The sequence below is a fragment of the Lepidochelys kempii genome, chromosome 23 (assembly GCF_965140265.1).
Source record: "Lepidochelys kempii isolate rLepKem1 chromosome 23, rLepKem1.hap2, whole genome shotgun sequence".
Lineage (NCBI taxonomy): Eukaryota > Metazoa > Chordata > Testudines > Cheloniidae > Lepidochelys > Lepidochelys kempii.
In genome coordinates, this window is record NC_133278.1 from 7079546 (window position 1) to 7094384 (window position 14839).

Sequence of the window (14839 nt, forward strand, 5' to 3'; positions counted from 1 at the left end):
ATTGTACTTGGTAGCTAAGCTGTTACAAGCAAAATATACCACTTTAAAGAATTAAATGCACAGGTAAGTAATTTAAAGTAAACAAAAAGTTACAAGTAGCCTTTATATGATACTACAAAATTAAAAAGGTTGGTAGTTGTAAAACTGTTACAGGTTTCAGAGTAACAGCCGTGTTAGTCTGTATTCACAAAAAGAAAAGGAGTACTTGTGGCACCTTAGAGACTAACCAATTTATTTGAGCATGAGCTTTCGTGAGCTACAGCTCACTTCATCGGATGCATGCCGTGGAAACTGTAGCAGACTTTATATACACAGAGAATATGAAAAAATACCTCCTCCCACCCCACTGTCCTGCTGGTAATAGCTTATCTAAAGTGATTATCAGGTGGGCCATTTCCAGCACAAATCCAGGTTTTCTCACCCTCCACCCCCCCCACACACAAATTCACTCTCCTGCTGGTGATAGCCCATCCAAAGTGACAACTCTTTACACAATGTGCATGATAATAAAGTTGGGCCATTTCCTGCACAAATCCAGGTTCCCTCACCCCCCTCCCAAAAACCACACACACAAACTCACTCTCCTGCTGGTAATAGCTCATCCAAAGTGACCATTCTCCCTACAATGTGCATAATTAAGGTGGGCATTGCTGGCACATGATGGCATATATCACATCGGAGGCTCGTATACCTGCACATCCACCAATGTGATATATGCCATCATGTGCCAGCAATGCCCCTCTGCCAGGTACATTGGTCAAACTGGACAGTCTCTACGTAAAAGAATAAATGGACACAAATCAGATGTCAAGAATTATAACATAAACCAGTCGGAGAACACTTCAATCTCTCTGGTCACGCAATCACAGACATGAAGGTCGCTATCTTAAAACAAAAAAACTTCAAATCCAGACTCCAGCGAGAAACTGCTGAATTGGAATTCATTTGCAAATTGGATACTATTAATTTAGGCTTAAATAGAGACTGGGAGTGGCTAAGTCATTATGCAAGGTAGCCTATTTCCTCTTGTTTTTTCCTACCCCCCCCCCCCGATGTTCTGGTTTAACTTGGATTTAAACTTGGAGAGTGGTCAGTTTGGATGAGCTATTACCAGCAGGAGAGTGAGTTTGTGTGTGTATGGGGGTGGGGGGGATGTGAGAAAACCTGGATTTGTGCTGGAAATGGCCCACCTTAATGATGCACATTGTAGGGAGAATGGTCACTTTGGATGAGCTATTACCAGCAGGAGAGTGAGTTTGTGTGTGTGGTTTTTGGGAGGGGGGTGAGGGAACCTGGATTTGTGCAGGAAATGGCCCAACTTTATTATCATGCACATTGTGTAAAGAGTTGTCACTTTGGATGGGCTATCACCAGCAGGAGAGTGAATTTGTGTGGGGGGGTGGAGGGTGAGAAAACCTGGATTTGTGCTGGAAATCACTTTAGATAAGCTATTACCAGCAGGACAGTGGGGTGGGAATAGGTATTGTTTCATATTCTCTGTGTATATATAAAGCCTGCTGCAGTTTCCACGATATGCATCTGAGGAAGTGAGCTGTAGCTCACGAAAGCTCATGCTCTAATAAATTGGTTAGTCTCTAAGGTGCCACAAGTCCTCCTTTTCTTTTTGCAAAAAAAGTTTTGTTTTTTAAAAATAAAACACAGTTATGTAAATGTATACATATGTACAAGTCGGTACAGTCACATTGTGTGAAACCCTGGTAATTAAATCAATTATACAAGCGGATCAAGTGGCTACTACCACCACTATGTTTTTGTCCCCAGGAGCCTTTACAGCTATTCTTAAGGGAAATGGGCCCTTTCCCCATGGAAATGGTCTCTTAAAAAATTGCTGCAGGCAGCAATCAGCCCAATACCCGGATCTATATTAAACAAGTTCATTAAAATCACTGAAAAAATGTAAGGGTTTCTCATAAAACTTGACTATCTTTAATTGTACAAAATAAAAATGTAATCTAAATACAATTATATAAAAATAATAAAAGCAGTGCAAGGTGTGGTAAGCAAAAAAAAAAAAAGTGTGTAAATCTTTTTATATAATGTTTTAAGGACCTAAACCAGCACTCATGGCTTATAAAATTCTGTTTGTAGGTTTAAAATAAATTGGTTTGGATTTATTTTTAAATTAAAAAAAAAAAATCAATGCCACTAAAATTCCATTTCAATCTCTCATTCAAAGTTGCAACACTGACAGACCCTTGTGCTAGACATGGGCAAATAGTGTAATGTGGCTGCAGTATTTAGCATTTAGCCCTTTGGGTACTTCCATGTTTTTTTATAAAGTATATTATATTTTAAAATAAGAACCAGATAATATGTTCCTGGCTAGGCCAGCCAGAACTAAAATAATGGGAAACAATTCTAAATTATTTTTAATAACTAGCAGCTGAAAACTGCACCCCCAAAAATAAATAAATAGTGTACCTCCTTTTTAAAAAAAAAAAAAAAAAGCAAGGGTAAAATGTATAAGGGGGTAATGTTAAAAACACCAAGCCTTGGGGTGGCTTTGAGTAATCAAACTGCTGCTTTAGTGGGGGTGCATAAGAACTCTGTGGGCACAGGGAAAGCAGTTACTTGTGTAAAAGTTAATGTGGCTAATGTTGTAAAGTTAAACTGTAAAGGGGGTGTGCATTTTCCAAAAATATGTGCAGTACATATTATAAAAAGGGTAAAAAAAACCACAAACAAAACATGCTATGTATTTACAATCCTATTAAGGCTCCAAAAAGAGCCACAATAGGCTGTAAAAAGAAAAGGACTAGTGGCACCTTAGAGACTAACCAATTTATTTGAGCATAAGCTTTCGTGAGCAACAGCTCACTTCATCAGATGCATGAAGCTCACGAAAGCTTATACTCAAATAAATTGGTTAGTCTCTAAGGTGCCACTAGTACTCCTTTTCTTTTTGCAAATACAGACTAACATGGCTGCTACTCTGAAACCTGACAATAGGCTGTGTTTCTTTTTCTAATGGCTGTGTGTTTTAAAAGCAAAAGTTAAAAATTGTCCCTTTTTAAGACCGAGCCTCTGAGCTGCGAATAGCTTTGAATCCAAAAGCAAGCCAGACAGCGCTTATGTAAATGTAAATCACCTAGCTAATAGGGGAAGGAAAAGACTGCCTATAAATGGCAGCACAAAGGAGCTGCAACTAGTAAATAAACCTGGTCTGTTTGTATAAAAAGGGAAAATGAGGTACACAACCTCATGAATTTCAAAAATGAATAGTGGAATAATTCATCCTCTCCCTTTAAGGGTAAAATCCTGGCCTGCCTATAAAACAAAAAGTATAAAGGTAATTCTTCTGTTTTCCTGCAGTCAGGAAAAAAAATTATTTAAAAAAAAAAGGGGGGGGGGTTAATTTATTTTGTTTTTTCAAATACTGTGGGCAATCTAGCACCAGTGAAAGAACAACCCAGAACACCATGGGTCTACTGTCACAACAAAAATTATGTTGTGTGTTTTGTGCTGTTTATCTTATTACCAAAAGAAAAGGAGTACTTGTGGCACCTTAGAGACTAAACAATTTATTTGAGCATAAGCTTTCGTAAGCTACAGCTCACTTCATTGGATGCATACTGTGGAAAATACAGAAGATGTTTTTATACACGCAAACCATGAAAAAATGGGTGTTTATCACTACAAAAGGTTTTCTCCCCCCCCCCCCCCCGCAACTCTCCTGCTGGTAATAACTTATCTAAAGTGACTCTGAGATAGCGCGTTGTGTATGATAATCAAGACAGCAGACAGACAGCCCCTCAAACTGAAGCGAATACTCACCAGCGACCACATACCACACAACAGAACCACTAACCCAGGAACCTATCCTTGCAACAAAGCCCGTTGCCAACTGTGCCCATATATCTATTCAGGGGACACTATCACAGGCCTAATAACATCAGCCACACTATCAGAGGCTCGTTCACCTGCACATCCACCAATGTGATATATGCCATCATATGCCAGCAGTGCCCCTCTGCCATGTACATTGGGCAAACTGACAGTCTCTACGTAAAAGAATAAATGGACACAAATCAGATGTCAAGAATTATAACATTCATAAACCAGTCGGAGAACACTTCAATCTCTCTGGTCACGCGATTACGGACATAAAAGTTGCGATATTACAACAGAAAAACTTCAAAAAGCCAGACTCCAGCGAGAGACTGCTGAATTGGAATTCATTTGCAAATGGATACAATTAACTTAGGCTTGAATAGAGACTGGGAATGGTTGAGTCATTATAAAAAGTAACCTATTTCCCCTTAGAATCATAGAATCATAGAATATCAGGGTTGGAAGGGACCCCAGAAGGTCATCTAGTCCAACCCCCTGCTCAAAGCAGGACCAATTCCCAGTTAAATCATCCCAGCCAGGGCTTTGTCAAGCCTGACCTTAAAAACCTCTAAGGAAGGAGATTCTACCACCTCCTTAGGTAACGCATTCCAGTGTTTCACCACCCTCTTAGTGAAAAAGTTTTTCCTAATATCCAATCTAAACCTCCCCCACTGCAACTTGAGACCATTACTCCTCGTTCTGTCATCTGCTACCATTGAGAACAGTCTAGAGCCATCCTCTTTGGAACCCCCTTTCAGGTAGTTGAAAGCAGCTATCAAATCCCCCCTCATTCTTCTCTTCTGCAGGCTAAACAATCCAGCTCCCTCAGCCTCTCCTCATAACTCATGTGTTCCAGTCCCCTAATCATTTTTGTTGCCCTTCGCTGGACTCTCTCCAATTTATCCACATCCTTCTTGAAGTGTGGGGCCCAAAACTGGACACAGTACTCCAGATGAGCCTCACCAATGTCGAATAGAGGGGAACGATCACGTCCCTCGATCTGCTCGCTATGCCCCTACTTATACATCCCAAAATGCCATTGGCCTTCTTGGCAACAAGGGCACACTGCTGACTCATATCCAGCTTCTCGTCCACTGTCACCCCTAGGTCCTTTTCCGCAGAACTGCTGCCTAGCCATTCGGTCCCTAGTCTGTAGCTGTGCATTGGGTTCTTCCGTCCTAAGTGCAGGACCCTGCACTTATCCTTATTGAACCTCATCAGATTCCTTTTGGCCAATCTTCCAATTGGTCTAGGTCCTTCTGTATCCTATCCCTCCCCTCCAGCGTATCTACCTCTCCTCCCAGTTTAGTATCATCCGCAAATTTGCTGAGAGTGCAATCCACACCATCCTCCAGATCATTTATGAAGATATTGAATAAAACCGGCCCCAGGACCGACCCTTGGGGCACTCCACTTGATACCGGCTGCCAACTAGACATGGAGCCATTGATCACTACCCGTTGAGCCCGACAATTTAGCCAGCTTTCTACCCACCTTATAGTGCATTCATCCAGCCCATACTTCCTTAACTTGCTGACAAGAATACTATGGGAGACCGTGTCAAAAGCTTTGCTAAAGTCAAGAAACAATACATCCACTGCTTTCCCTTCATCCACAGAACCAGTAATCTCATCATAAAAGGCGATTAGATTAGTCAGGCATGACCTTCCCTTGGTGAATCCATGCTGGCTGTTCCTGATCACTTTCCTCTCATGCAAGTGCTTCAGGATTGATTCTTTGAGGACCTGCTCCATGATTTTTCCAGGGACTGAGGTGAGGCTGACTGGCCTGTAGTTCCCAGGATCTTCCTTCTTCCCTTTTTTAAAGATTGGCACTACATTAGCCTTTTTCCAGTCATCCGGGACTTCCCCGGTTCGCCACGAGTTTTCAAAGATAATGGCCAGTGGCTCTGCAATCACAGCCGCCAATTCCTTCAGCACTCTCGGATGCAACTCGTCCGGCCCCATGGACTTGTGCACGTCCAGCTTTTCTAAATAGTCCCTAACCGCCTCTATCTCCACAGAGGGCTTGCCATCTCTTCCGCATTTTGTGATGCCCAGCGCAGCAGTCTGGGAGCTGACCTTGTTAGTGAAAACAGAGGCAAAAAAAGCATTGAGTACATTAGCTTTTTCCACATCCTCTGTCACTAGGTTGCCTCCCTCATTCAGTAAGGGGCCCACACATTCCTTGGCTTTCTTCTTGTTGCCAACATACCTGAAGAAACCCTTCTTGTTACTCTTGACATCTCTGGCTAGCTGCAGCTCCAGGTGCGATTTGGCCCTCCTGATAACATTCCTACAGGCCCGAGCAATATTTTTATACTCTTCCCTGGTCATATGTCCAACCTTCCACTTCTTGTAAGCTTCTTTTTTATGTTTAAGATCCGCTAGGATTTCACCATTAAGCCAAGCTGGTCGCCTGCCATATTTACTATTCTTTCGACTCATCGGGATGGTTTGTCCCTGTAACCTCAACAGGGATTCCTTGAAATACAGCCAGCTCTCCTGGACTCCTTTCCCCTTCAAGTTAGTCCCCCAGGGGATCCTGGTCATCCGTTCCCTGAAGGAGTCGAAGTCTGCTTTCCTGAAGTCCAGGGTCCGTATCCTGCTGCTTGTTTATTCCTCCCCCCCACTGTTCCTCAGATGATCTTGTTAAACCCTGGATTTGTGCTGGAAATGGCCCACCTTGATTATTGTACACATTGTAAGGAGAGTGATCACTTTAGATAAGCTTTTACCAGCAGGAGAGTAGGGTGGGGGGGAGAGAAAACCTTTTGTAGTGAGGAACACCCATTTTTTCATGGTTTGTGTGTATAAAAACTTCTGTATTTTCCACAGTATGCTTCTGATGAAGTGAGCTGTAGCTCACGAAAGCTTATGCTCAAATAAATTGGTTAGTCTCTAAGGTGTCACAAGTACTCCTTTTCTTTTTGTGAATACAGACTAACACGGCTGTTACTCTGAAACCTGTCTTATTACCGTTATTTTGGTAAATTATTGTACAAAAAAAATTATGCATATAGCAGCAAAAATTAGTGCATGGTATAATCTCCCTAAAAAGCACAGTCTACCCAACGGGGGGAATCAAGTAATGTACCGCATTCCAGGAGCGTGTTGGATCATATTAAAGAAGTTCTGTATTAAAATAAAAAATGAGTTTGATTCCCCATAGTTTAAATTCCAGGGTATTACTAATTAAGAGGTCTCTTCGTTTTTGGTACTGTTTCTCTCCCTCTCTGTGTGAAACTTGCAAGCTGCTAATTGTGTTAGTACATCCTAAGACAGAGTCTGTTCTCAAAGCAATTCTTTGTAACAACTACTCATACAGAGACAGACTCAAAGCAATATTCTGTAACAATAGAAACAGCACCCAGAGACTCCCCACCCTTTTGTTGTATTCATCTCCTTTTGTTAACAATTGTGATTAAAATAGAGATAGAGGATGTATGTGGATGGATGCTTGGTGTGGATAATAACTGAATGAAGAGGGAGGTGCCAGCCTAAGAATCCAGTGTCCATCGGCTGAAGAAGGCGTCGAGTGGAAATAACCAGAGGACCCCCGGAGGGCAGACTGGAATCCACCCAACAGCCTCAAGGATGGGAGAACCAAAGAACAAGATAACATCTGGCAGTACGGAGCCATCAGGAATGTGCTATCTACTGATTGATTCAGCAACAGCATGAAGAAGCAATTCCCATAGACTGGCATAGGAAGAAATTCCTATAAAAATGGACTCTAGAAAGTGAGAACTTTGTGGTCTGATTCTGCGAACCAACTTCCAGGAGCATCAGATGAGCATCTGACAAGGCCCTGCTCCCTCCTCATGTCCAGGCCACGTGGTCAGTGGCTTGGCATGAGCAACTCTAAGGCTGGTAACTATGATAAAAACCTTGCAGAACCTCTGTGTGTGTGTGTGTGAATAAATATGAAATTGAATGGAATGTTATAGCTATAATCAATGGCATTTTGGGATGTATAAGTAGGGGCATAGCGAGCAGATCGAGGGACGTGATCGTTCCCCTCTATTCGACATTGGTGAGGCCTCATCTGGAGTACTGTGTCCAGTTTTGGGCCCCACACTACAAGAAGGATGTGGATAAATTGGAGAGAGTCCAGCGAAGGGCAACAAAAATGATTAGGGGTCTAGAACACATGACTTATGAGGAGAGGCTGAGGGAGCTGGGCTTGTTTAGTCTGCAGAAGAGACGAATGAGGGGGGATTTGATAGCTGCTTTCAACGACCTGAAAGGGGGTTCCAAAGAGGATGGCTCTGGACTGTTTTCAATGGTAGCAGATGACAGAACGAGGAGTAATGGTCTCAAGTTGCAGGGGGGGAGGTTTAGATTGGATATTAGGAAAAACTTTTTCACTATGAGGGTGGTGAAACACTGGAATGCGTTACCTAGGGAGGTGGTAGAATCTCCTTCCTTAGAGGTTTTTAAGGTCAGGCTTGACAAAGCCCTGGCTGGGATGATTTAACTGGGAATTGGTCCTGCTTCGAGCAGGGGGTTGGACTAGATGACGTTCTGGGGTCCCTTCCAATCCTGATATTCTATGATAACTACCTGCTTACTATGATTCTTTCTGTATTCACCATAAATGTGGTATTTTGCCTTTTCCCCTTTAATAAGATCCTGCTGGTTTTTATTTTATTGGTATAACAAGAATACCATCCATTCCCAGTTCCTAAATAAAGGGTTCCTTATCTAGTCTTTAACCGGTTGGGGCCCAGCCTGCTGCTATTAAAAAACAAAAAATGAAGGATGGAAATGGGTTTATTGCATGCAAATAAAAAGGAACAAAATAGGGGTTAAAAATATATATATATTGTTACATGCATATTACAGGTGAACCTACAATAAGAAAACCAAAAATTCCCTAGCCTGGAATGGAATGATCGTTGCTAATTACAGTTGTCACTATTGTAAACCCTGCCCAGATCTCGCAATGTAAAGTAGCAAAAGAAGGAAACACGTGAACGGTTCCACCCCCAAGTGGTGGTAATGAAGCAGAGAAGAACTTTAAGGATTTACCCATGGAAAAACTACTACTAATCCCCCATGAAAATTTAGCAATGTTAGTATGTAGTGTATAAATTAAAGTGGAAATCCTATGCCAATAAAAAATCTAATTTATCAAAAAATATTGCATAGTATTCCTTTAAAATATGTCATAATAAATAACAGTGGGAAACACAGTCATCTGGACATGTGGTTTGTCACGGAGGGCCCCAAAAACATATAACCCTCTGGTCTCCAGGGGTGTTTGGGTTATGGGGTTCCACAGTTGGGGTGTGGTGTTACCAGGTGTAATCATAATGGTACCTCCATAAAGAACAATCCTTAGGCTTGCAGTTATGTACATACCAGACTGGGTAAAAAGTCTCCCCTGGAACACTGAGAATATAACAGTTTAACCACTTTGCAGAATGTTACCCTACAGGTAATATGAATGCCAAGCTGGAAGGATCCTTTCTCCCGGGGGGAGGGATAGCTCAGTGGTTTGAGCATTAGCCTACTAAACCCAGGGTTGTGAGTTCAGTCCTTGAGGGGGCCATTTAGGGATCTGGGGCAAAAATTGGGGATTGGCCTTGCTTTGACCAGGGGGTTGGACTAGATGCCCTCCTGAGGTTCCTTCCAACCCTGATATTCTATGATTTAAGCTGGCCGCACCCTGGAACTGGAAATACTTCCTTTTGGGTGAATGTGTGGAAGCCACTGTGGAAACGGGTGCAACCAGAGCTCGTCAGTGTGTCCTTTCAGTCCATTACATGGATGGGCGGTGCACCCCACAGAATGGTGGGTGGACCGCGTACACCCCAACTGCAGCACATGCATAAAAGGGTTAAAGCAACAATTTAATTGGTGGGTAAGGGAATACGCACGACATTGTTGCTGCAAAAGAAATTATGGGCAGTAGGAACCACAGGGTTGGGTGTATGGAATTTGGGGAACTGTTGAGTAACTAACTAAATAATTAATAAGCCAATATGTAAAATTTCAACAACAAATCAATGAACTATGGGCACAGCAACTATCTGCAATTGCAATGAAAAAAAAAGGTGGCAAAGGTAAACCTGCAGTTAACTCCATAAACAGGAAACCTTGTAACATGGGTAAAAATAGCTTTTAGAAGCTAACTTTTAAAAAACAAAAGTATATATAAAAATGCACAATGCTCAACTAGGGGAGTTAGCACCTGAATACTAATTGCAGTAAAATAAAACAGCAACTAAGGGGCTCCCCATAAGCCCCATAAAAATAATAGAAAAAACCTCACTACAAAATAAAATGTAAAATAAACAATAATTCAATTAAGTAATTGTCCAAAAAAAATATTTAAAGGTGCCCCTTCCCAATGGCCATAAAGGAGCAAACCCAGCAACCTGTGCCAGGGATGAACAGTTAGGTAGAATGTATATGGGGTATAAAGTGTTCTGATAAAAATTCTGCACAATTCTGTAATATAACACTTAAAAGTACAAGTGCACCAGCATCTGGCACAATTACACATATCTACATGCTCCCATCGAAACTTTAGTGCATAAATGAATCTGTGGCACTCATTGCTGTGGACAATTGAACCAGTGCCGTTACCTAATTCCATACCAAGTGGTCAAGCTGGTTTGGACAATACGTCATCTCTCTGTAAATATTCAATATACTCATGATATGAACAAGAGCACATGAACACTGTAGGGGCAGCTTGCTGCAACTGCCAACAACTGGACACATTTAAAATATACACTCCAAAATGGTGTTACAGAATTTTAACCCTGTCAAAGAAGAAGAAGTAGTGTTTCTGGGGGTGGCCCAAATATTGGACTCAAGTCTTAAAAATCTTGGAATGCCTTCCAACTGGCTACTAAACTGCCTGCTGATTGTACTTGGACTAATGTAGCCGGTGCCCTTTGGACAGGCCTAATGGACACTCATTCGTTTTTTTGGTGATATTACTCCTGTTGTAAAAATGTTATTAATTATGTTTATGGGGTGTTTAAAATTATGTGCTGCCTTAGCCTCTCCCCAAAAGCTGTATTTGTAAATTCAGCGGCTTACCCCTTTTATGACCTGCCTTTTCTCTCTCCTCATAGCATAACCAGTGTACCGGCTAACTCAAGCCAGGTCCTCCAGCCTGAATGCCCTGCCATTCAGTGTGCAAAAAGGAAGGGAGCCTGGGCCCTTCTTTAAAAAGAGTGGGGGAGTGTTAAAATATGTAAGGGTTAAGTAAAGACATGGAAAACCACTGGTGTGCTGGCATAGTATCAGGAAGTAGGCACCGGCACGCAGTATTCCTTTGCTCAATAAATATAATGTTACCCCTTTCCCTTCTCTTCTCCTTGTTAAAAGTTAATAAGTGTTGCAGCTGCATTAAAAAATATAAAAATCTAAAAAATACCTTTTGGGTAAAGAAGTGTTCTCTCCTCCTCCCTTCCTTTCCCAGCTACAGAAGCGAGCCCTGGGTCATGGCCCCTTCCTCCCTCCCCTAAAAACTGCAACTTAAAAAAACTTGTAGCAACAAATTACTGCAAAAAAATATATTTTCAAAATAAAAATATGTATAGAATATGCATAATGGTGTAATCAATCAAAAGGGGTAAATATAATCCTAATATAAAAGTTTCTATTACTTAATAAAGGCTTTTAAAATGTTATAGCAAATGTAGGCATTTACATACTAACTCAAATGCATAAAATGTGCTGTAACTAATCCAGTGCTTACTAAACAATTGGGTCTAAAGGAACAAATATCGCCACAAAAAAGCCTGTACTCCTATCCACCTCTGGATCAACCTGCTCCTCCTTCTTCTAACAAGTAGGTCTGGGTAATTTGCATGCAAGATTCCTAAAAGCATTGGCTGAGGCAATTTTGGAGCCCTGGGGCAGTTCCAGAAGACTGGAAGAAAGCTATGCTGTGCCAAAGGGTAAATGGGATTGTGACATTCTGTGCCTTGGGGGAGCACCCTGTAACCCCCATATTCCTCGTTTATATATAATTGTGATCTTGCATAAAGAGCAGGCCATGTGAGGTCTCAGGAGAAAGGTCATGATCTGGTGAAAGTCACTGTTCTATCTATGTATAGCATTAGTGCATATGAAGTTATGAAATTGTGTTGTATGGTTGTCCGTAAAACATGCTGTAAGTTGGGGAATTGGTCGTATATTAGCTCTCCAGAGACAACAGCAAGGAAAGTAACCAACGCCTGGGCAGGTGTCAAACAACCATCAGCAGCCATTGTCCAGCAAGGGAGCTACAATGCAATGACTAAGGCTATGTCTACACTACCCCAGTAAGTCAACCTATGCTACGTAACTCCAGCTACGTGAATAACATACCTGGAGTCAATGTACCTTAGGTCGAGTTACTGCAGGGTTTACACCATGGGGTGTAGGATGGGAGAAACTCTCCCGTCAACTTACCTTACTCTTCTTGTCAGGGGTAGAGTACAGGGATCAACTGGAGAGCGATCTGCTGTCGATTTGGCGGGTCCTTACTAGACCCGCTAAATCAGGGGAGGGCAAACTATGACCCGCAGGCCAGATTTGGCCTGTCAGGGCTTTCAATCCAGCCTGTGGGATTGCTAGCCTCGCCCGTGGCACAGTGGGGCTAAGGCAGGCTCCCTGCCTGCCCTGGGCCCACACCGCTCCCGGAAGCGGCCGGCACCACGTCCCTGCAGCCCCTGGGGGAGAGGGGACAGAGGGCTCCGTGCACTGCCCTTACCTGCAGGCACCTCCCCCCGCAGCTCCCATTGGCTGGGAACGAGTAACCACAGTCAATGGGAGCTTTGGGGGTGGTATCCACAGGAGAGGGCTGCGCACGGCGGAGCCACCTGCCCCACCCCAGCCCTAGGAGCCACTGCCGGACATGCTGGCCACTTCCGGGAGTGGCGCAGGGGCAGGGCAGGCAGGGAGTCTGCCTGAGCGCTGCTGTGTGCTGCTGCCCCCCCGGAGCCACCTGAGCTAAGTGGCACCAGGCCAGAGCCTGCACCCCAAACCCCTCCTTCACCCCAACCCCCTGCCCTGAGCCCCCTCCTGCACTCCACCCCCTCTCCCATACCCCACACTCCCACCCTCACCCCCACCCCCTTGCCCCAGCCCTACATTCATGGCCCTGCATACAATTTCCTCACCCAAATGTGGCACTTGGGCCAAAAAGTTTGCCCACCTCTGCGATAAATCAACTGCCAGTAGATCGATCTCAGAGCATTGATCCTGGCTGTAGTGTAGATGTAGCCTTACTTGCACAAGCCCACCCTAGGATAATTGCTCAACCTTGCCCGGGGACTCAGCAATGCCCATGAGACATGCCTGGACTTGTGTTCTCCAAACACATGGGACTGAGGGTATAAAACAGAACACAGAGGCCCCATGCTTTGCCTTTCTCCTTCTCCCACACCTACACTGCAACAAGGACACTCAGAAGACTGAAGACTCCAACAGAGGAGACTGACCCAGGCTTCAAGGGTGAAATCTGTGGACTATGAACTGCAATATCCAGTGGGGTGAGAAAAACTGCTTAATCTAGATGTTGTCCAGGCTAATAAGGTTGAGAGTTTAACCTGCCTGCTTACATTTTATTTTATTTTATTTTGGTAACTACCTCTGACTTTTTGCCTATCACTTATAATCACTTAAAATCTATCTTTTGTAGTCAATAAACTTGTTTTACTGATTATCTTTACCAGTGAGTTTGCCTGAAGTGTTTGGTAAATCTGCTCAGATTTACAAAAGCTGATGTACATCCATTTTCCATTGATGAAGTAGTGAACCAATTAATAAATTTGCATTGCTCATCTTGAGCAGTGTGTAAGCAGTGTCAGGATGAGCTCCACCCTGACATCTGGTGGTGAGGTGTGGCAAGTTGTGGAAAAGAACTTCAGGGGCCAATCTCATTTGCATAGGCACACCCACCCTGCCTAGAATGAGACCATAGCTGCCCAAATGGTCACTTTGGCTGCTGTGGGATCCCCAGTGTCTCTGTTATTGGGGCAGGAAGAATAAATTGTTATTACCCTGATTATGGGAACTGTGCTTGGAACTGCACGTGGCCTTTTGTTATGATGGAGGGACTCACCATCAACTAAGTAGCACTTGCGGCAAGGGTCATGGGTTTTAAAACTCTGTGGCTGGAGAGAGGCTGGGGATAAGTATTAATACTTGGTGACATGGGCCCCTTGGTGAGGGCCTTACATGCTAATTGCACTTCCTTCTTTCTCCACTGTGGAATATCAGAGCTAATTTTGATTCTATGAGGAGTCTAGTTACAGGCTGCTGAGCTCACTTTGGGCTAATGGTGCACCAGCACTGAGGCTCCCCTACTGCAAGCTGAATTCACCAAAGAGCTGAACTGACTGAGAGCTGAAATCACTGAGCGTTGTGTTAAGTAGTGGGGGAGCCTGAAGATATATTGTGGAGCAGTTTGCGGGACGGCTGGAGTGCCTTGTGGACAGGCTGGTGGAGCAGTTCATGGGATGGCGGGAGCTGCTTGTGGGCCGCGGAGCGGAGCGAAGGAGTTCGTGGGGCGGCTGGCGGAGCGGAGCGAAGCAAAGGCCTATGGAGCTGTGGGGCGGTCAGCTTCAGATCATGTAAGGTGCCTCTTACCCCCATCCCATCTCCACCCAGGTTGGGAGGTAAAGCTCCGCAGATAAACTTTCGAACTCTGGGGCTGCCCTGACCAGGGACAGAGACTTTTGGGTCATTGGACTTTTGGGACTTTGGATGATTTGGGGTTGCTGGACTCAAGAACCAAAGGGAAAAGGGCATGCCCCAATTTGCTTGGGGTGGGTTTTTTTGCTCATGGGTTGTGTTATGAATCCTGTGGGTGGTGTTTCCCCAACATAATGCCACATTGTTTCTCTCTGTTATTAAAAGGCTTTTTGCTACACTCAGACTCTGTGCTTGCGAGAGGGGAAGTATTGCCTCTTGGAGGCGCCCAGCGGGGGTGGTATATATTTGTCCCAGGTCACTGGGTGGGGGCTCGAGCCGGT